The sequence below is a fragment of the Mobula birostris genome, chromosome 5, assembly GCF_030028105.1.
Source record: "Mobula birostris isolate sMobBir1 chromosome 5, sMobBir1.hap1, whole genome shotgun sequence".
Classification (NCBI taxonomy): domain Eukaryota; kingdom Metazoa; phylum Chordata; class Chondrichthyes; order Myliobatiformes; family Myliobatidae; genus Mobula; species Mobula birostris.
The window spans coordinates 72,147,856-72,169,399 of record NC_092374.1 but is presented as its reverse complement, the minus strand read 5'-3'; positions in this window follow the sequence as shown (position 1 = coordinate 72,169,399).

Genomic DNA, 21,544 nt, shown 5'->3' with positions numbered 1-21,544 from the left:
ACAGTTGGATGGGAATGGTAGATATCATGAAAATGTGAAAGATACAATTCTCATACTCCTACGTTTTTTGCCAGCATCACAAGCCTCAGTCAGAATGGAGGTATTGCATAAAAGTGCTCAAGGTCAGATCAGTGATGTAGGATAACTTCTTCCTGCAGTGTGAAGGCAGCTGGTCAGAAGTTGTAGTCACCATGTTTTCACTTTGTAGAGTTTTGAGCACACAGTACTACCAAAGATTTGGTGAGCTTGCATAAAACAAAAGCTTTTAGGCTCACAAACTATGCTGAAGCCAATAACGGGTATGCTGAAAGAAAATGGGAGAGCAATGATTATTGTGCTTAAACAACTAAAGTAATGACTGGTGAAACACTTCTGGTTATGTTTTGTAATTCAAGAAACTAATTTTAAAAAAACACAGGAGGCCGGGGATTATCATGTACTAGTTTTTCTTTACTGAGGCGCTCACATACGACATGGTGGATTAATGACATATGCCATTCATGTACTTCTTACATATAAACCATAATGAATTATGTAAACAAACAAAGAAAGCTTAATCAAACAATATCGAGTTAAGTGGTCCCAGGTTTGAATCTGGCTGGTTCCTTGCATGCTTTCCATCCCTGCAGGGTTGAGCGTCGAGCTAGCAAAACAGCTTCAATAAAAGCACGGCAAATATTAAAGAAATGGCAAAATTGCCCCCGAGGTGCCACAAGGCGCAGAAAGGAACAACAATAACTATACATATATAGTAAACTATATAATACAACTGCTGTGTCAACATCCACAGCATAGTAAATTTTAAATTGTCCCATTCATAGAAACATAGAAACATAGAAAATAGGTGCAGGAGTAGGCCATTCGGCCCTTCGAGCCTGCACCGCCATTCAGTATGATCATGGCTGATCATCCAACTCAGAACCCTGTACCTGCCCTCTCTCCATACCCCCTGATCCCTTTAGCCACAAGGACCATATCTAACTCCCTCTTAAATATAGCCAATGAACTGGCCTCAACTGTTCCCTGTGGCAGAGAATTCCACAGATTCACCACTCTCTGTGTGAAGAAGTTTTTCCTCATCTCGGTCCTAAAAGGCTTCCCCTTTATCCTTGAACTGTGACCCCTCGTTCTGGATTTCCCCAACATCGAGAACAATCTTCCTACATCTAGCCTGTCCAATCCCTTTAGAATTTTATATGTTTCAACAAGATCCCCCCTCAATCTTCTAAATTCCAGAGAGTATAAGCCTAGTCAATCCAGTCTTTCGTCGTATGAAAGTCCTGCCATTCCAGGAATCAATCTGGTGAACCTTCTTTGTACTCCCTCTATGGCAAGAATGTCTTTCATCAGATTAGGGGACCAAAACTGCACACAATACTCCAGGTGTGGTCTCACCAAGACCTTGTACAACTGCAGTAGTACCTCCCTGCTCCCGTACTCCAATCCTCTTGCTATGAATGCCAGGATACCATTCACCTTTTTCACCGCCTGCTGTACCTGCATGCCCACTTTCAATGACTGGTGTATAATGACACCCAGGTCTCGTTGCACCTCCCCTTTCCCTAATCGGCCACTATTCAGATAATAATCTGTTTTCCTGTTTTTGCCACCAAAGCGGATAACCTCACATTTATCCACATTAAATTGCATCTGCCATGAATTTGCCCACTCACCCAACCTATCCAAGTCACCCTGCATCCTCTTAGCATCCTCCTCACAGCTAACACTGCCACCCTGCTTTGTGTCGTCCGCAAACTTGGAGATGCTGCATTTAATTCCCTCGTCTAAGTCATTAATATATATTGTAAACAACTGGGGTCCCAGCACTGAGCCTTGCGGTACCCCACTAGTCACTGCCTGCCATTCTGAAAAGGTCTCGTTTATTCCCACTCTTTGCTTCTGTAAAAAAGGCCTAAGGATTTATTGCTGTGCAGGATTTCTTACTTTTGTGGGATAGTGTCTTTCCTACCAACTGGGGTATCTCTGAGGCTTGTGGCTGTGAAACACTTTGAGGAACTGGGGCCTCCTCCATGATTGTTGTAGGAGTTGACTCTGGGACTGCAGGAAGTGGTTCTGACAGTTCTTCCCCTTTTCTTCTCCAACAATTGACTGCTGTCCCCAACTAATCAATGTCTCATCTCCAGTTTACATCAGATGCAATCTCTGCTTTCTCTACTGTGGAGGCGAATGATCCAGTTCTGTCCTTAATCTTTCCAAATAAACACTTTTGATCACCTCAGCAGTTCCTTACCATGATTGCTTGTTAAGGAGTGAAATATCAAACCTCCTTGTCTGAGGAAACCTCGAGTTGTCTCAGCTGTTTGTCTTGCACACTCCTTCTGAGAATGATTTTGAGGAGAATCAAGAGTGACCAAGGATAATATTGGTAAGTATTTGAATCAGTGTTAGTGTAGTGTGTTCTGTTGACATAGCTGGCAATGCATTCTTTATATTCTGGACAAACCTTTCTGCCAAGCCATTTGTATCTGGGTGGTATGGTGCAGGTGTAATATGTCTTATTCCATTCATTTGCAGGAATGTCTGAAACTTTTCCACAGTGGGCTGTGGTCCATTGTCACTGACTAAGCGGATGGTATGGTGCAGATGGAATATGTCATATTCCATTTATGTTCAGGGATGATTGAGACTGTTCCACAACAGACTGCCATCCATTGTCACTAAGTGTCTTGGAACACAAAACCCTGAAAAGGCTTTCTCAACACATCAACCGGATGTGAGGCTGTCACAGAGGCTACTGGGGATACTTCTGGCCACTATGAAGCTGCATCTACTGCTACAAAGAAACTTGTGCCCATGAATGTTCCGGCAAAATCCACATGAATCCTCTGACAGGGCAATGTAGGCCATTCCCTGGGATGAAGAGTCACTGTTGCTGCCATCTTCTAGACATGCTAGCATCTTGAACAGTGCATGGCCAGCTGTTCAATCTACTGATTGATCCCAGGCCACCAGACAAAGCTTCGAGCCAGTGCTTTCATTTTGACCATGCCTGGATGTCCGGTATGTAGCTCTTCCAACACTTCAGCTCTTATCTTGGATGGTACAGGAACCCACAATCCCCACACAGGGCAACAACTTCATTCAAGGGCCAGTTCATCCCAGTGTTGGTTAAAATAGGGAAAATGGAATTTCCATTCTGAGTTGCCATGTAGACCTGAGACAATCATTTGTCATTTCCCTTTTGATCATCTCCGTCATGTCGTAATAGGGAGACTTTCGATTTGCATTTGGGAGAATATGTTAAGAGGATTGTCCTCTTCTGCAAATTTTCCATGTATTTCCTATTCCAAGGAGTTGCAGGAACTCAATGCTGTGTCTTCTAAGAAACAGAGCGCATCTCTATACACATGCTGCTGCAGCTAGTGGAATAAAACCCTTCGGTGGATTGAAAATGAACACCAGTGGCTGATGATCTGTAATGAGGGTAAACCCTCTCCAATACAAATAATATTTTACACCCTCAACCAGACTCAGGGCTTCTGTCAACTTGTGCATAATTTTTGTCTGCAGTGGTAAGGGAAGGTGATACAAAGGCTATGGGATATTCACTTCCATCACAGATAACATGTGACATGACTGCACCTGTAATACAAGATGAGGTGTCATAGGCAAGCTTCACTGGACGATGTGGATCATAATGTGTGAATACAGTATGTGATGTCGCCATTTCATTGGCCTTTAGAAAGCCACCTCACACTGTTTTGTCCATTGCCATTTCTTCCTGATCTGTAATAATAAGTTCAAAGGGGTGAACACAGTAGCCAGGTTTCACAGAAACCTTCAGTAATAATTGAAAAATCCTAAAAAGGACCACAGCAGCGACACATACTTTGGCCTTGGGACATCCAACACTGCTTGAATTTTCTCAGCACACGAGTAATGCTTGTCAGTCAATAGTGTGACTACGGTAAGTGATACTTGGCTTGAAGAATTCATACTTGTTGCGTCATTCTCTGAGCCCATAATCTTCTAATCTTTTTAACACTGTCTCGAAAATTTAAAATGTTGCTTGACATCCTCACTGGTCACAATGATGTCATTTAGGTAAGACCGAGTGCCTGGGCAACATTGCAACACCTGGTCCATGGCTTTCTGACAGAGTGCAGGTGCAGATGCTACTCCTAAAATAAGCTTATTACAGCAATAAAGCCCTTTGTGAGCGTATGGTGAGAAATACTTTGAACTCTCCTTCCATCTCTATCTGCATGTAGGCCTCAGCTAAGTCCACTTTGCCGAAGTGCTTCCCTCCAGAAAGGTTTGCAAAAATATCCTCTATCTTGGTCAGAGGATATTGATCTTCTTTCAGTCCTTGGTTCATAGTTAAAATTACCACACATCCTGACAAACCTATTCATCTTGATTACTGTGTTGCCCATGGGCTCAACTCAACTTGGAAAGATTTTTTTCAGCCTCCATGAGATCCAGCTCACTGGTTAGGTTTTCATGGATGGTAAAATGAACTGGATGTGCCTTGTAAAACCTGAGTGTGGCATTTTCATTTAGCACTATTTTATCCTTGATATGTTTGAATTTTCCATTGCCATCCTTGAATACTGATATGGCATCATCCACTACCTTTCTTGATTCACTTTCATTTGGCTTCATTGCAGGGGATGTGGCATGCAAATAGTGGATGGTTCTCCAATCAAGTTGTAGTTATCTCAGCCAATCATAGTCCCTCCATGCTGGCTCTCATGTTTTTAGAACATACAAGCTCAATGTGGCTTGTTGTTTGCTGTATTTCACTATGACAGATGCCATTCTCACAGGACTTATCTTTTCTCCAGTATAAGATTTTAGTTGTATATCTGCAGGCTTCAGTTCTATATCTTTGAAATGCTGTTGTGGAATGACAAAATGAAACAGCCGAACCATTATCTGATTCCAGCTAGCACGTATAAGCCAGATTGCTTGTCTCTTTTCCATTTATAAATTTCAAGGCTACTCAGTCCTGTGTCACTCTCATCATTATCAGATTTTTCATCAACAGCATGCAGGTAAGAGCTCCTTCTGAAACTGCAAATTAACTTTCTAACTTTTTCTCTTGCCTTTGCAACCCACTTAATTTTGTCTGCCTGACATGTTCTTTGTATGCATCCAATTTTGTTGCATTTTCTGCACATTTTGCTTTCACGCCTGCATTGCTCACATTCACTTTCATTTCTGACTGCAACTCAATTCAGTCTCTGGCTGCTGTTTTCATTGACACAGCGCTTTCAACTGCTCTTTTAAATGTGAGCTATCTTCAATTAGGAACAATTTTGAATGCTTTCTTGTAAGATTCTACCAACTAAATGATCTCTTGGTACATCACTAAGTCCATCACTGAACTGTCAATCCTCAGACAATGACTTCAATTCAGCCACATAAACTGAAATGAATTCCCCTTCCTTTTGATTCCACTTATGAAACCAAAAGCGTTCTGCAATCAACAATGGTTTTGGTTCTAAATGTTCCTGCATTATATTCACGATATCAGGAAAGCTCATTTCAGTTGATTTGGTTGAAGCAGTTAAACTTTTTAAGCGAACTGTTTGCTTTTTCCCGTATTGTACTCAGTGACACTGTCACTCGCTTGTCATTGGCTATTTCATTTGCTTCACAAAACTGCTCAATTTGTTTAGTAAACATCATCCAGTTATCTGTTGTGCATTCAAACACATCTATCTTTCTGATGTAACCAGCCATTTTGCCTTTATTTATTTATGCTTATTATCACTTGGTGTTCACTGTTTATGAACCCATGAATTTTGTCCACTTTCTGCCTTTTTTAAACTCAACTGCCATTCTCCCCTGTCAAAGAAACACATGCTGCACTTGTTTTTTTTTTAACTTGACGATCTCTCTTTCCCCCTTTCCAAGAAAAACATGCCGTGCTTTTTTTAAAATCAAACTTCTCATTGTGCTTCGACGGGTAGGTATTCATCTCAAGGCTTTTTAATAATCTTCCTCGTCACTACTATTATTTTGTGTAACTCCTGAGATTAGTCAAGCAGGAAACACAGGAGCCCAGGGAAACTCATGTGCTAGGTTTTCTTTAGTGATGTGTTCGCATATGATGTGGTGGCATTGTGATGTAAGCCATTCATGTATATTTACATATAATTCATAATGCATTATGTAAACAACAAAGAATGCTTAATCAAACAATAAATTTAGAATATCACTCAAATATCACTGAAACATTAAATATACTGCACTTCTGACATTCATTTGAAGAAAAATTTATCCTTCCTGCTTTCTACCTTCTCTACCATGCTCTCTAATGCAATGTCAGGAAATATGGAAGCCTACTCTGTCCTTTTATATGTAGTATTATTTTCCACATCAGAACATATTTCTTCCACCTGCTGCAATTACACAATACACCACCCCTTTGAGCAGAGTAAGTTGCTTTTAAGGAATGCATCCAGATTGAACCGGATACCGAGGCACATACTAAAGGCCTGTGCTGACCAATTGAATGGTGTGTTCACTGAGACTTTTAACTTCTCGCTTCAGCAGTGTGTGGTACGCACCTGCTTCAAGCAGGCTTCAATTATACCGTGCCCAAGAAGAGCATGGTGACCTGCCTCAATGACTATCGCCCAGTTGCACTTAGATCCACTGTGATGTAGTGTTTTGAGAGGCTGGTGATGAAACTTAACAGCTGCTGCCTGAGAGGCAACTTTGATCCACTCCAATTTGCCTACTGGAGCAACAGGTACGCAGCAGATGCCATCTCATTGGCTCTTCATTCAACCCTGGAACATCTGGTAGCAAAGGTCCATTCATCAGAATACTCTTTATTGACTACAACTCAGCATTTAATGCCATCATCCCCTTAAAACTTATCAACAAGCTCCAAGAACTTGGTCTCCAATACCTCCTTGTGAAATTGGATCCTAGATTTCCTCACTTGCAGACCAAGTCAGTTTGAATTGGCAACAACATCTCCTCCACAATCTGCATTAGCACAGTTGCACCACTGGAATCTGTGCTTAGCCCCCTGCTCTTCTTGCCTTACACCCATGACTGTGTGGCTAAGTACAGCTCCAACACCATATTCAAGTTTGCTGATGACAACACTGTTGTGGACCAAATCAAAGGTGATAATGAAGCAGCATATAGGAGGAGATTGAAAATTTGGCCGAGTGGTATCATAACAACAATTTCCCACTTAATGTCAGCAAGACCAAGAGAAGGAAACTAGAGGTCCACGAACAATTCCTTATCAGAGATGGAAAGAGTTAGCAACTTTAAGTTCCTGGGTGTTACTAATTTTGAGTGATCTGTCCTGGAACCAGCATGTACAATAAGTGCAATTGCAAAGAAAGCATTGCAACATCCATACCTCCTTAGAGGTTTGCAGAGATTCAGCATCACATCTAATAGTTTGTCAAATACCTATAGATGTGTAGTTGAGAGTGTATTAACTGGATGCATCATGGCCTGGTATGGAAGCACCAATGCCTTTGAATGGAAAATCCTGCAAAAGGTAGTGCATTCAACCCAGTACATCCTGGGTAAAGCCCTCCCAACCATTGAAAGCATCTACATGAAACACGCTTGTCGGAAAGCAGCCTCCAGGCCATGCTCTTTTCTCGCTACTGCCATCCGGTAGAAGGTACACGAGCCCTCGGACTTGCACTACGAGGTTCAAGAACAGTTAGTACTCCAGAACCATGAGGCTCTTGAACAGAAGGGGATAACTATACTCACTTGCTCATCCATTGAGATATTGTTTTAACCAATGATCTTCTCACTTTAAGGATTCTTTATGTTGTTATCTCATATCCTTGTTATATATTCCAATTTATTTATATTTGTATTTACACAGTATGTGTCTTCCACACTCTGGTTGATCTTACATTGATCCTGTTATAGTTACTGTTCTATGGATTTGCTGAGCATGCCCTCGGGATAATGAATCTCAAGGTTGTATATGGTGACATATATTGATACTAAATTTACTTTGGTCTTTGGTCATTGATTTGCTCTAAGTTATACCATCAACTCACAATGTAGGCTCCAGCTGAAGTGCACAATTATGTAACTGTTGTCATTGGTTATATTCAAAAATCATTTAAATTAGCAGAAAGGATTAATTTGGTGTATTGTCTGCATCAGAAAGCACAGGAGCAGACTAACCATTCAGAGCAATCCACATAGCATTTTCTCGGACAATCCAATTTAATCTACAAAAGATTTGCTGATAAACTTCACTCAGAGATGTCAAACATCATTTAGTAACTGCTTAGAAATTATATACCATTAGTTGGTTTTTCTTTTTATTACTGTACATAAAGAATATTCTCAGAAGAAAAGGTCAACTCAATGCGTCTTTCAAACTGAATAATATCTCATTTGGGCCACCAATTGAAAACAATTTCTCAAACTGTGACTTTGTGTCATCTCTAAGCGCCATGATCTAAACCTAGGTTATGTTTTCTGCACTTTTATGAAGATTAAGGAGCTCATCTAGTTTCCATCCTTCTCCCCATAACCTTTGACGCCATGTCCAATCAAGAACCTATCAATCTCTGCCTTAACACACTTAGATGGAGACGTAACTTAAAGATCTTTAGTCCTCATGTATGTCAAGGATGTAAGAAATAAAGTCAATTCAATTCAATAAATACACCCAGGACCTGGCCTCCACAGCTGCATGTGGCAACAAATTCCATAAATTCACCACCCTTTGGCTAAAGAAATTTCTCTGCATCTCTGTTTTGAAAGGGCACCTCTTTATCCTGAGGCTGTGCCCTCTTGTCCTAGACTCTCCCACCATGGGAAACATCCTTTCCACATCTATTCTGTCTAGGCTTTTCAACATTTGAAAGGTTACAATGAGCTCCCCCCTCATCCTTCTGAATTCCAGCGAATACAGACCGAGAGCCATCAAACGTTCCTTGTATGATAACACTTTCATTCCTGGAATCATCCTTGTGAACCTCCTCGTGACCTTTTCCAATACCAGCACATCTTTTCTAAGATGAGGGACCCAAAACTGTTCACAATACTCAAGGTGAGGCCTCACCAGTGCCTTATAAACTCTCTGCATCACATCCTTGCTCTTGTATTCTAGACCTCTTGAAATGAATCCTAACATGGCACTTGCCTTCCTCACCACAAGCTTGACCTGCAAGTTAACCTTCAGGGTGTTCTGCTCAATGACTTCCAAGTCCCTCTGCATCTCAGATTCCTGGATTTTCTCCCCATTTAGAAAATAATCCACACATTTATTTCTTCTAGCAAAGTGCATGACCATGCATTTTCCAACATTGTATTTCATTTGCCACTTTCTTGCCCATTCTCCTAATCTGTCTAAGTCCTTCTGCATCCTACCTGTTTCCTCAACACTATCTGCTCCTTCACCAATCTTTGTATCATCTGCAAACTTGGCAACAAAGCCATCTATTCCATCATCTAAATCATTTATGTATAAAAAGAAGTGGGCTCAACACAGACCCCTGCGGAACACCTGAAAGAGCACCTTAAACCCAACAGAGATACAGTAAATGACAATGCAATAACAAATATGAACACTTTGCAGTAGGTGGACTTTTCTTTTAAGCTAATCATTTTCTTTCTTGGAAAATTATATATGATTTATTCTTAACTTAAATTTTTCTAGTAAATGTTGTATTTCTAGTGCTATGTGACTGAGTTGCTGCTGCAAGCAAGTTTTTCTTCCTACCTGTGCAAACATGCTCTTGAACAAATGACAATAAATTTGACTTTGATGACAGATTTTGGCTCCAATGTAATGAAACTAATCTCAACAATCCAATATTTTCATTGTCACCATGACTAGATTGTCCTTCCTAAAACATTCTTGATAATTAGTTGAACATTCGTTCCATGGCTGTCATGCACTCAGGGCTCTGGAATATCAGCCTAGCGTCCAGGCTATGAGTCCACTAACTTATCCACAGCATCAATAGAGTGCTTTCTCCAGATAACGAATAACATTTAGCAGAACACAATTGGAGTGCTGGGATGTGGCAGTCAGTCAGACATAGATGATTCATTTGCAGAGGCTGCTGTGGTGAGTGTTGTGAGGTGCGTGAGTGTGGTTAACAAGTTATTTATGCACTTCCACAAATTATCTATCAGGAAAAGTCATGAAACATCCTGTTAAACAACTGAATTCAAATCCGATCAAATTCAAGTTTAATTATCATTCGACCATCTATGGATATAGCCGAATAAAACAGCTTTCCTTTGGGGCCAAGTTGCAAAGCGTACACAACAAATTTCTAAATAGTGAGCAAAAACCATAGTTACGCAAAAAGCACAAGTCCCTGAGCAATGTGTCCCACATGATGCAGTTCTCGGCCGTGCACAGTAAATATATGCATGCAATCCAGCCTGTCATTCCACTGATTGAGCACTGGAGGGCAGCACTGATGGGAGAGGCCAGCTCCCAACTGAGCAAGGATGCCATGCTACATCACCTCTGGTGCCTTCTGTCCTGGACTGTAGTGGCAGGCAAGTAAACGGCTTTAGACTTAGTCCTCGCTAATCCATCTCCCCTACTGTCCGTCGTGCCACCAAGCAAGGGAAATAGGCCTGTGACAGCTTACATTATCAAGGTCTAACAGGGTCTTGCAATCACAAGAGAAACCTCCAAGGCGATCACTTGTGATTACACTGCACACCACCTTCACGCTACAACTCCGATACCGTTAATGCCTTACTGTAGCAGGCAGCAACATGGTCTGTACTAAGTCCAGAACCTTCCCCAATGACCAGCTCACTGACGGAGTAGACCTGCTGTACCCAAAGTTCTTGGAGTCTAGCATTGTCTTGCCATTGTAAAACAAAACTTTCAATAAAGAAGAGAACTACCTTTGTTTGGCCCCAAGAAACCATAGCATCTGAATGCACCACCACTTTACAGGAACTGTGATTTTCTTTCACTAGCTAACAATGCTTATCACCATTTTGTCACTTTGAACTCACAAAATCAGCAACAGGGTGATTTTGACCAATGGAATGACTCACAGTTCCAGCAGCCTGGGTTTCATGCTGATATCTGGTGGGTGTATTTTCTATATTTTCCCCAGGGCTGATGGGTTCCCTTTAGATTGTTCCGTTTAGCTCCGACTTTACAGTGACATGCTGGTGCTTGGTTAATCAGCTATTGTAAATTGTCCATAGTGTGTAGGCACGGGAAGAATTTGGGGAGAACAAAATGTGATGAACGTAGGGTTAATGTAGTGTGGGTGTATGATTGACTGCAGTGTTGGTGGGTCAAGGGGCCTATTTCCATTTGTATGACTCTGTGACTCATTAGTTATGACCCCTGGAAGGTATTAGCCCTTCAGCCCAACTAGTCTATGCTGACCACTACATCCCCCACTAGTCCCAGTTTCCCGTGTTTGGCCCATAACCATCCAAGCCCTCAAATCCATGTACCTGTTCAAATGACTTTTAAATGTTGGATATGTACCCATCTTGACCACTTCCTCTGTCAGCTCATTCTAGGTTCTCTCTATCCTCTTTGTAAAGAAATTACCTCTCGGATTTCTTTTAATCCTCCTCTATAACTCAGGCCCTCTAGCACCAGTAGCATCTTCATAAACCTCTTCTGTACTCTCTCCAGCTCGAGAATGTTTCTCCTACAACAGTGTGATCAAAGCTACATAATACTCCTAGTGCAGTCTCACCAATGATATATAACTGCAACACAACGTCTCTTCTAAACTTGATGCCCTGACTGATGAAGGCCAACATGCAAATGATTTCTTCACCAACCTGTCTACTGCGCAGCCACTTTCAGTCAAATGTGCACTTGCACTCCCATATCTCTCTGTGCCAAAATGCTTTATCAGTGTCCTGCCATATAGGTCCTACCCTGGTCTGAATGTCTAAATTGCAACACTTTACACTTTTCTGTTGGTACTGGTATTAGATTATTATTGTCACATGAACTGAGGTACACTGAAAAACTTGTCTTGAATGTTAGTCATACAGATAACATCATTCCACGATGCATTGAGATAGAACAAGATAAAACATTAACATAACTCAGAATAAAGCGCAACAACTACAGGGAGAGTGCAGTGCAGGTGAACAAGATAAGTTGAAATTCATTTCCCATTCCTTGTCCATGCCCTAACTGATCAAGGTCTCACTGTAATCTTCTGTAATCTGCTTCACTATCAACAAGACTGAATACAGTGGAAAGGCAAGTTTTTCACTGAATCTTAGTACGTGTGACAATAATAATCCAATTGCAGATCCAATTCTTAATTTGAACCAGTGCTGTATGCAGAAAACTAAGAAAATAAACCTCGTTTTTTCATGGCTTTGGGGAACTTTCAAACTATGTAACAGCCAATTAACTGTTGATATTTAATCTCTTTTTGGTTTAAAAACTCTAAATGGGTTGTTCTCACTCTTTCTCCCTGTGAAATGATTTGAATCAGAAAATCAATGAACATATTTATTGATTTGCTAAAATTAATACATTTAAAAATTGGTCATTTCTAAGGCAAACCAATGAGTTTATTCTTTGTCAGAAGTGGGAAGTTACCGGAGTTGACAGATGAATCACCAAAATATATTTATGATTCTCACAAATGCCTCATCATTTAGTGGTATTGTTAATGGAATCTACAGAGACCCCAGATCCATTACAAAAATAAACAGACCAATTTCAGTTTCATTTCAAAGGTCCAGCTCCCCAGCTTTGATGCCTTGGGTACATTCAATCATCTTCATTGAAGGAATTCAGCAAGTCAAGAAGCATCTATGAATGGGACAGAAATGATTGACTTTTTGGGCTGAGACCCTTCATCAGGACGGAAAAGAAGGGGGGCGGAAGCCAGAATAAGAAGGTAGGGGAAGGGGAAAGAGTACAAGCTGGAAGGTGGTACTTGAAACCAGGTGAGGGGGAAGATGGGTGTGTGTGGGAGGGGGAGGAAGAAAGAACTTGGGAGGGGATATGTGGAAGGGGTAAAGGGCTGAAAAAGATGAATCTAATAGGAGAGGACAGCAAGGCTCTGACACTGGATGAAGATGCAAAGCATATTTAGGAAAAGATTTAAAGATGTGCACATATCCCCATGAGAAAACTAACATCTGCATGCTCCCAGGAATCTCAAGCCCATGACTAGTTGAGATAGAGAAGGTATAACAGGGGTAGTACTAAGGGCCTTGAGGGAAGACATTGGAAGCACACTGAAGTCCTGTGTAATGCACACCAGCAGACAAACAACACACCCACTCATCCTGTCAGGTACCTTCTGCCTGGAAAATCTCTGTAATTCCCATCAACACACATAAAAGTTGCTGGTGAACGTAGCAGGCCAGGCAGTATCTCTAGGAAGAGGTGCAGTCGACGTTTCATGCCGAAACCCTTCATCAGGACTAACTGAAATCCAAGAGGTAATTTTTCTTCCTTCAGTTAGTCCTGACGAAGGATCTCGGCCTGAAACGTCGACTGCACCTCTTCCTAGAGATGCTGCCTGGCCTGCTGTGTTCACCAGCAACTCTTATGTGTGTTGCTTGAATTTCCAGCATCTGCAGAATTCCTGTTGTTTTTGTAATTCCTATATTGGCTTAATCCATTGTCTTGGAACCCACAAACCTTATGTAGAAACAAATCACCTAGAGGGTATATCTGTAAAGGAGATATTATATTGAATAGAAGAAGATGGTGAATTTGTGGAAATTATTTCCATAGGCAGCTGTGGAGGCCAGGATTGGGTGTACTTATAGCAGGGCTTGGTAGGTTTTTGATTGGACATGGCATCAAAGGTTATGGGGAGAAGGCTTGGGAGTGGGGCTGAGGAGGGGAAATAAAGATCAGCCATGATTGAATGGCGTAGCCAAATGGCCTAATTCTGCTTCTATGTCTTATGGTCTTATATTTTAAACTAGCTTGCAGCTTTCTTTGCATCGGGTACTGCTCTCTGACAGAGAAGGAGAAAATGTGACCAACTGAAAGGTCACAGACAGCTCTCAGAGTGACTCACCCTCTGATATTTACTATCACCCTTCAAGGAGTCTCAAGCCCATTGCTAACTGCCTCTCATGATTAGGATCTCGGCACATTCTGTTTTCAGAATTTGCTTTCCCTTCCACAGCCAAATTCCCCTGTCACTGAAAGTTCAGTGCCTGGACTGTCAATGAGCAACACTGTGCACCATCGGTAATTAAGGCTGTCTTCTTCAAATTTTTTCTTTGAACAAAAGAACCTTTGCTTTTGATTTATTTCCAGAAATCTTACACTATCCACAGCAAGAGAGACAAATCTTCCCTCCAGTTCATAAAGATAATTACAGCTTCATCTTCCCACATCTTAATTTTTAAACTACCTATTTTTTCTGGGTATTTCTTATCCCCTAGTCCAAGTCATATTAGATTGAAGGTAAAGGTCTATAAATTTGAAAATAGTCCTGACTTTCAGCATTAGTAGAATGTTCCAAACCCACTAAAGACCAGTAAATAAAAATAACAAGAAAGAGAATAGAACACAAAACGTAACCTAACAAGAAATATGAAAAACATTGTGAAAGCATCTACAAGTCCATAAATTGAAAGAAAGTCCCTTACGAGTTGGCAAAGAAAATAAATAACAGTGAATAAGGAACCAGCAGAAATATTCAACAAATATTTATGATCTCTTTTTCTCAGAAGAATACACTGAAAGAATACTATAAATAAGAACTAAACAAGAAGGTACAGTAAGATGATATAGAAACTTAGAAACATAGAAAACCTACAGCACAATACAGGCCGTTCGGCCCACAAATCTGTGCTGAACACGACCTTACCTTAGAAATTACCTGGGGTTACCCATATCTCTCTATTTTTCTAAGCTCCATGTAGCCATCCAGGAGTCTCTTAAAAGACCTTATCGTATCCACTTCCACTGCTGTCACCAGCAGCCCATTCCACACACTCACCACTCTCTGCCAAAAAAACTTACCTCTGACATTTCCCTTGTACTTACTTCCAAGCACCTTAAAACTGTGCCCTCTCATGCTAGCTATTTTAGCTCTGGGAAAAAACCTCTGACTATCCACACGATCAATGCCTCTCATCATCTTATATGCCTCTATCAGGTCACCTCTCATCCTCTATCACTCCAAGGAGAAAAGGCCGAATTCACTCCACCTGTTCTCATAAGGCATGCTCCCCAATCCAGGCAACATCCTTGTAAATCTCCTCTGCACCTTTTCTATGGTTTCCACATCCTTCCTATAGTGAGGCAAACAGAACTGAGCACAGTACTCCAAGTGGGGTCTGACCAGGGTCCTATATAGCTGTAATATTACTTCTCGGCCCCTAAACTCAATCCCACAATTGATGAAGTTTAATACACCGTGTGCTTTCTTAACCACAGAGTCAACCTGTGCAGCAACATTGAGTGTCCTATGTACTCCTACCCCAAGATCCTTCTGATCCTTCACACTGCTGAGTCTTACCATTAATACTATATTCTGTCATCATATTTGATCTACCAAAATGAACCGCCTCACAGTTATCTGGGTTGAACTCCATCTGCCATTTCTCAGCCCAGTTTTGCATCCTATCAATGTCCCGCTGCAACCTCTGATAGCCCTCCACACGATCCACAACACACTCAACCTTTGTGTCATCAACAAATTTACTAACCCACCCTTCCACTTCTTCATCCAGGTTCATTTATAAAAATCACGAAGAGTAAGGGTCCCAGAACAGATCCCTGAGGCACACCACTGGTCACGACCTCCATGCAGAATATGACCCATCTACAACCACTCTTTCCCTTCTGTGGGCAAGCCAGTTCTGGATCCACAAAGCAATGTCCTCTTGGATCCCATGCCTCCTTACTTTCTCAATAAGCCTTACATGGAGTATCTTATCAAATTCCTTGCTGAAATCCATATGCACTACATCTACCGCTCTACCTTCATCAATGTGTTTAGTCACATCCTCAAAAGTGTGGGACAGGGAAAAGGAAATAAGATAAATTAGTTAATTCTATAAAGGCCTGATGGGTCCACTGAATCAGTTGGTATCCATTCAAAAATCATAGAAAATTCTGCTGCACAGATATGTCATCCTATGTTACAGACCATTCATACCATGAAGTTTATGCCAGTTCTCACATCAACCTCATGAGATCTATTTCTCTTGATCTCCACTCAACTCTGCCCTGACTTCCCTACCACCCAGGCACACTAGGAATAGAGTTAAGGTCATTCAGCATGAGAACAACTTTGACCCAAATTATCCATGCTGACCAAAACATCCATCTAAGCTGGTACAAGTTGTCTTCCCTTGATTTATAGATTTCTAGAACTTTCCTATCCATGTATCTCACCAAGTGTCTTTTAAACGTTACTGTACTCTTCTCAACCACTTCCTCCAGCAACTCATTCAATATGCATACCACCTTCTGTTTGAAAAAGATGCTTCTCACTTTCCTCTTAAATCTTTCCGCTCTCTTCTTAAACCTCTTGTTCTTCATTCCAAAATCAGAATCGGAATCAGCATCAGCAGCCTTTTCCAATCCTGTGCAGTGGCTCCTCTACGCCAGATAGTGATGCAACCACGAAGAATGTTCTTCATGGTACAGCTGTAGAAATTTGCAAGTGCCTCTTGTGACATATACTGTATAAAGTGCACTGAATAAGATTTACTTATTTATTTAGTATTATATGTTTTTTTCTTCTATATTATGTATTGCATTGAACTGCTGCTCCTAAGTTAATAAATTTCACATCACATGCCGGTGATAATAAACCTGATTCTGATTCTGATTCTGATACCAAGCCCCTCAATCTCCTCATGAAATAAAGTTGCTAGATCCCAGGCTGCCCAACTCCTTCCAGTAATCCAGAACTTTGAGTCTTTGCAAAATCTTTGTAAATGTTTTCTGCATACTTTGCAGCTTAATAGTGTCTATCCTATAGCAGGATAATCAAAACTAACACAATGCTTCAAATGCAGCTTCACTAATGGTTTATACAACTGCAACATGAAATGCCAAAAGCCTTCTTCATATAGTTCACTTCCAGGCAACCATGTACCTGAACTCCTAGGTCCTTCTATTCTACAATTCTCCCCAAGCCCTGCCATTCACATTGAAAGTCTTGCCCTACCTTCTCAAAATGCAACATCATGCAGTTATTTGAAGTAAATTTCATTTGTCTTTCTTTGGCCCACTTACCCAGCTGATCAATATTCTACTTCACTGTCCATGATATCACCTATTTTAGTGTCAGAAGAAAGCTTACTAAAAAATAACCTTTTAAAATTCCTTCCACATCATATACCCTGTATGTGCATGACAAACCACAATGGACTTAACAATGACACCTGAGACACATCTCTAGTGATTGGCCTACAGACAAATAACATTGCACAATCTATTGGCTCAGGGTGTCTGACCCTCCAAGGGAGGAGTTGTAAAGTTTGATGGCCACGGGCAGGAATGACCTCCTGTGACGCCCTGTGCTGCATCTCAGAGGAATGAGTCTCTGACTGAATGTACTCCTGTGTCCACCCAGTACATTATGTAGTGGATGGGAGACATTGCCCAAGATGGCATGCAACTTAGACAGCATCCTCCTTTCAGACACCACCGTGAGAGAGTCCAGTTCCATCCCCACAACATCACTGGCCTTACAAATGAGTTTGTTGATTCTGTTGGTGTCTGCTACCCTCAGCCTGCTGCCCCAGCACACAACAGCAAACATGATAGCACTGGCCATCACAGATTCATAGAACATCCTCAGCATCGTCCGGCAGATGTTAAAGGACCTCAGTCTCCTCAGGAAATAGAGACGGCTCTGACCTTTCTTGTAGACAGCCTTTGTGTTCTTTTACCAGTCCAGTTTATTGTCAATTCGTATCCCCAGGTATTTGTAATCCTCCACCATGTCCACACTGACCCCCTGGATGGAAACAGGGGTCACCGGTACCTTAGCTCTCCTCAGGTCTACCACCAGCTCCTTAGTCTTTTTCACATTAAGCTGCAGACAATTCTGCTCACACTATGTGACAAAGTTTCCTACCATAGCCCTGTATTCAGCCTCATCTCCCTTGCTGATGCATCCAACTATGGCAGAGTCATCCGAAAACTTCTGAAGATGACAAGACTCTGTGCAGTAGTTGAAGTCTGAGGTGTAAATGGTGAAGAGGAAGGGAGACAAGACAGTCCCCTGTGGAGCCCCAGTGCTGCTGATCACTCTGTCGGACACACAGTGTTGCAAGCACATGTACTGTGGTCTGCCAGTCAGGTAATCAAGAATTCATGACACCAGGGAAGCATCCACCTGCATTGCTGTCAGCTTCTCCCCCAGCAGAGCAGGGCAGATGGTATTGAACGCACTGGAGTAGTCAAAAAACATGACCCTCACAGTGCTCGCTGGCTTGTCCAGGTGGGCCTAGACACGGTTCAACAGGTAGACAATGGCATCCTCAACTCCTAGTCGGGGCTGGTAGGCGAACTGGAGGGGATCTAAGTGTGGCCTGACCATAGGCCGGAGCAGCTCCAGAACAAGTCTCTTCAGGGTCTTCATGATGTGGGAGGTCAATGCCACCGGTCTGTAGTCATTGAGGCCGCTGGGGCGCGGCGTCTTCGGCACAGGGACGAGGCAGGACGTCTTCCACAGTACAGGAACCCTCTGGAGCCTCAGGCTCAGGTTGAATACATGGCGAAGTACTCCACATAGCTGAGGGGCACAGGCTTTGAGCACCCTGGTACTGACACCATCCGGTCCTGCAGCCTTGCTTGGGTTGAGACATTTCAGCTGTCTTCTCATCTGTTCAGCTGTGAAGCCCACCGTGGTGGTTTCGTATGGGGAAGGGGTATAGTCATGAGAGCAGGGTGGGAGACTGTGAGGAGGGGTAGGAGGGGAGAGTGGACTATGTGTTGGTTGGGGGCCGACAACAGATGGCTTATGTGGGGGATGGGCAGGGGCCACAATGTCAAATCTGTTAATGAACAGGTTAAGTTCATTGGCCCTGTCCACACTGCCTTCAGCTCCTCTGTTGCTAGTTTGCCGGTACCCAGTGATGGTCCTCATCCCCCTCTAGACCTCTCTCATGTTGTTCTGTTGGAGTTTCCACTCAAGCTTCCTCCTGTACCTGTCTTTAGCCTCCCTGATCCTGGCTTTCAGGTCCCTCTGTATTGCCCTCAGCTCCTCCCTATTGCCATCTCTAAACACCCTCTTTTTAGCACCAATAGGCTGGTCGTGGACTTAATTCATAATTTAGTGGCATTATTTACATATTACTATTTAACTATTTACGGTTTTATTACTATTTATTATTTATGGTGCAACTGTAATGAAAACCAATTTCCCCCGGGATCAATAAATTATGAATATGACTATGACAATCTCCACTTGCTGCCTTCCATGAAGCTAATTCTGTATCTGTTTAGCTAGGTATTCCTGAATCCACCTCACTTTAATTATCCAGAGCAGCCTACCATGTATAACCTTATCACAGGGCTTGCTGAAAAATATACAAATGACATCTACCACCATCCTCTTCATCTATGTTATTTCTATTTCTTCAAAAACCATTACTAAATTCATGAGCCTTCATTTTTCCACTCACAAAGTCATGCTGACTATCTCTAATCAAACCCAGCAGACCTGCTCGATAATGCAAATATCTAATCAGCCTATCAATTTGTAGCAGCTCAATGCATAAAAACATGTAGATACGGTCAAGAGGTTGAGGTTGAGTTGTTGTTTAGACCAAACATCAAAATGGGGAAGAAACGTGAGATAAGTGACCTTGACATGGAATGTACCTGACAAGGTTGTTTGAGATATCTCACACACTGCTGATCTCCTGCCATTTTCATGCACAACAGTCTCGAGTGTTTAAGAGAAGAATGCAAAAGAACAAAAAAAACACATCCAGTAAGTGGCAGTTCTGTGGGTGAAAATGCCTTGTTAATGACAAAGGTCAGAGGAAAATTGCAGACTGATTCAAGCTATCAGGAATGCAACAACGACTCAAATGCCTATGCATTCGAACAGCACTGTACAGAAGAGTATTCTGAGTGCACAACAAATTGACGTGGATGGGCTACAGCAGCAGATGACCACAAATTCACGCTTGGTGGCCACATTATTAGGTACAGGAGTTATCAAATAAAGTGGCACTTACTGTATACATATTTACTTATAATTTACCTTCCACAGATATTGCACTTACTGATCAATAGTTCACAGTATATTTACAGCCCTTCTTCAAAAATGGCATAGCATTAGCCATCCTCTAGTCTTCTGGTACTTCACCCATCACATATGATAATCCATATTATTCAGTCTGTGTGGGCATGTGGCCAAGTGGTTAAGGCATTCGACTAGCGATCTGAAGGTCGTGAGTTCGAGCCCCAGCCGAGGCAACGTGTTGTGTCTTTGAGCAAGGCACTTAATCACACAGTGCTCTGCGACGACACTGGTGCCAAGCTGTATGGGTCCTCATGCCCTTCCCTTGGACAATATCAGCGTCGTGGAGAGGGGAGACTAGAGCCTGATGCTTGAGGGGTAGTTACTGTTCTTGAACCTGGTGGTGCGAGTCCTGAGATGCCTGTACCGTCTACCTAATGGCAGCAGCAAGAAAAGAGCATGGACTAGGTAGTGAGGATCTTTGATGATGGACGTTGCTTTTCTACGGCAACGTTTTATGTAGGTGTGTTCAATGGTTGGGAGGGTTTCACCCATGATGTACTGGGCCAAATCCACTACTTTTTGTAAGATTTTCCACTCAAAGGCATTGCTGTTCCCCAACCAGGCTGTAATGCAGCCAGTCAGCCCACCTTCCACCTCACAACTATAGAAGTTTGGCAAGGTTTTCGATGATATGCCAAACCTCTGCAGACTCCCAAGGAAGTAGAGGCACTGTTGTGCAGTCTTCACAATAATATGTATATGATGGGCCCAAGACAGGTCCTCTGAGACCTAAATTCCTAACGTTCTCCACCTCAGATCCTCCGATGAATACTGGCTCATGGACCTCTGGTTTCCCTCTCCTGAAGTCTACAATCAGTTCCTTGGTCTTATTAACAATGAGTGAGAGGTTGTTGTTATTACACCACACAGACAAATTTTCAGTCTCTCAACTGTATGGTCATACATCACCCCCTTTGATACAGTCCACAGCAGTGGTATCATCAGCAAACTTTTATATGGTGCTGGAGCTGTATTTAGCCACAGAGTCATAGGTGTAAAGTGAGTCGAGCAGGGGGACATCTTTAAGCATTGCAGCAGGTTTGTCACAACCTCCTTTTAAAGGCTGTAAACAACATTAGCCATTCTATATTCCACGCACATTAAAGAAGAAGGGCATTTTTCTGGACTTTTATATCAGTATGAATGACAAAATTTAAAGTATCAGAGAATGATTGGTAAAAATTGGAGATATTGATCAAATGCTGCAGACCTATAATTTTTTCTCTCACAGAAGCTGTATGACCTGCTGATTGATGTTTTCCAGCACTTTTTCATTCTGTTACAGCTTTTCATAATTTGAATAAGGACTCCAAGTTGGAGACAAATGGAAAATTCAAGGGATT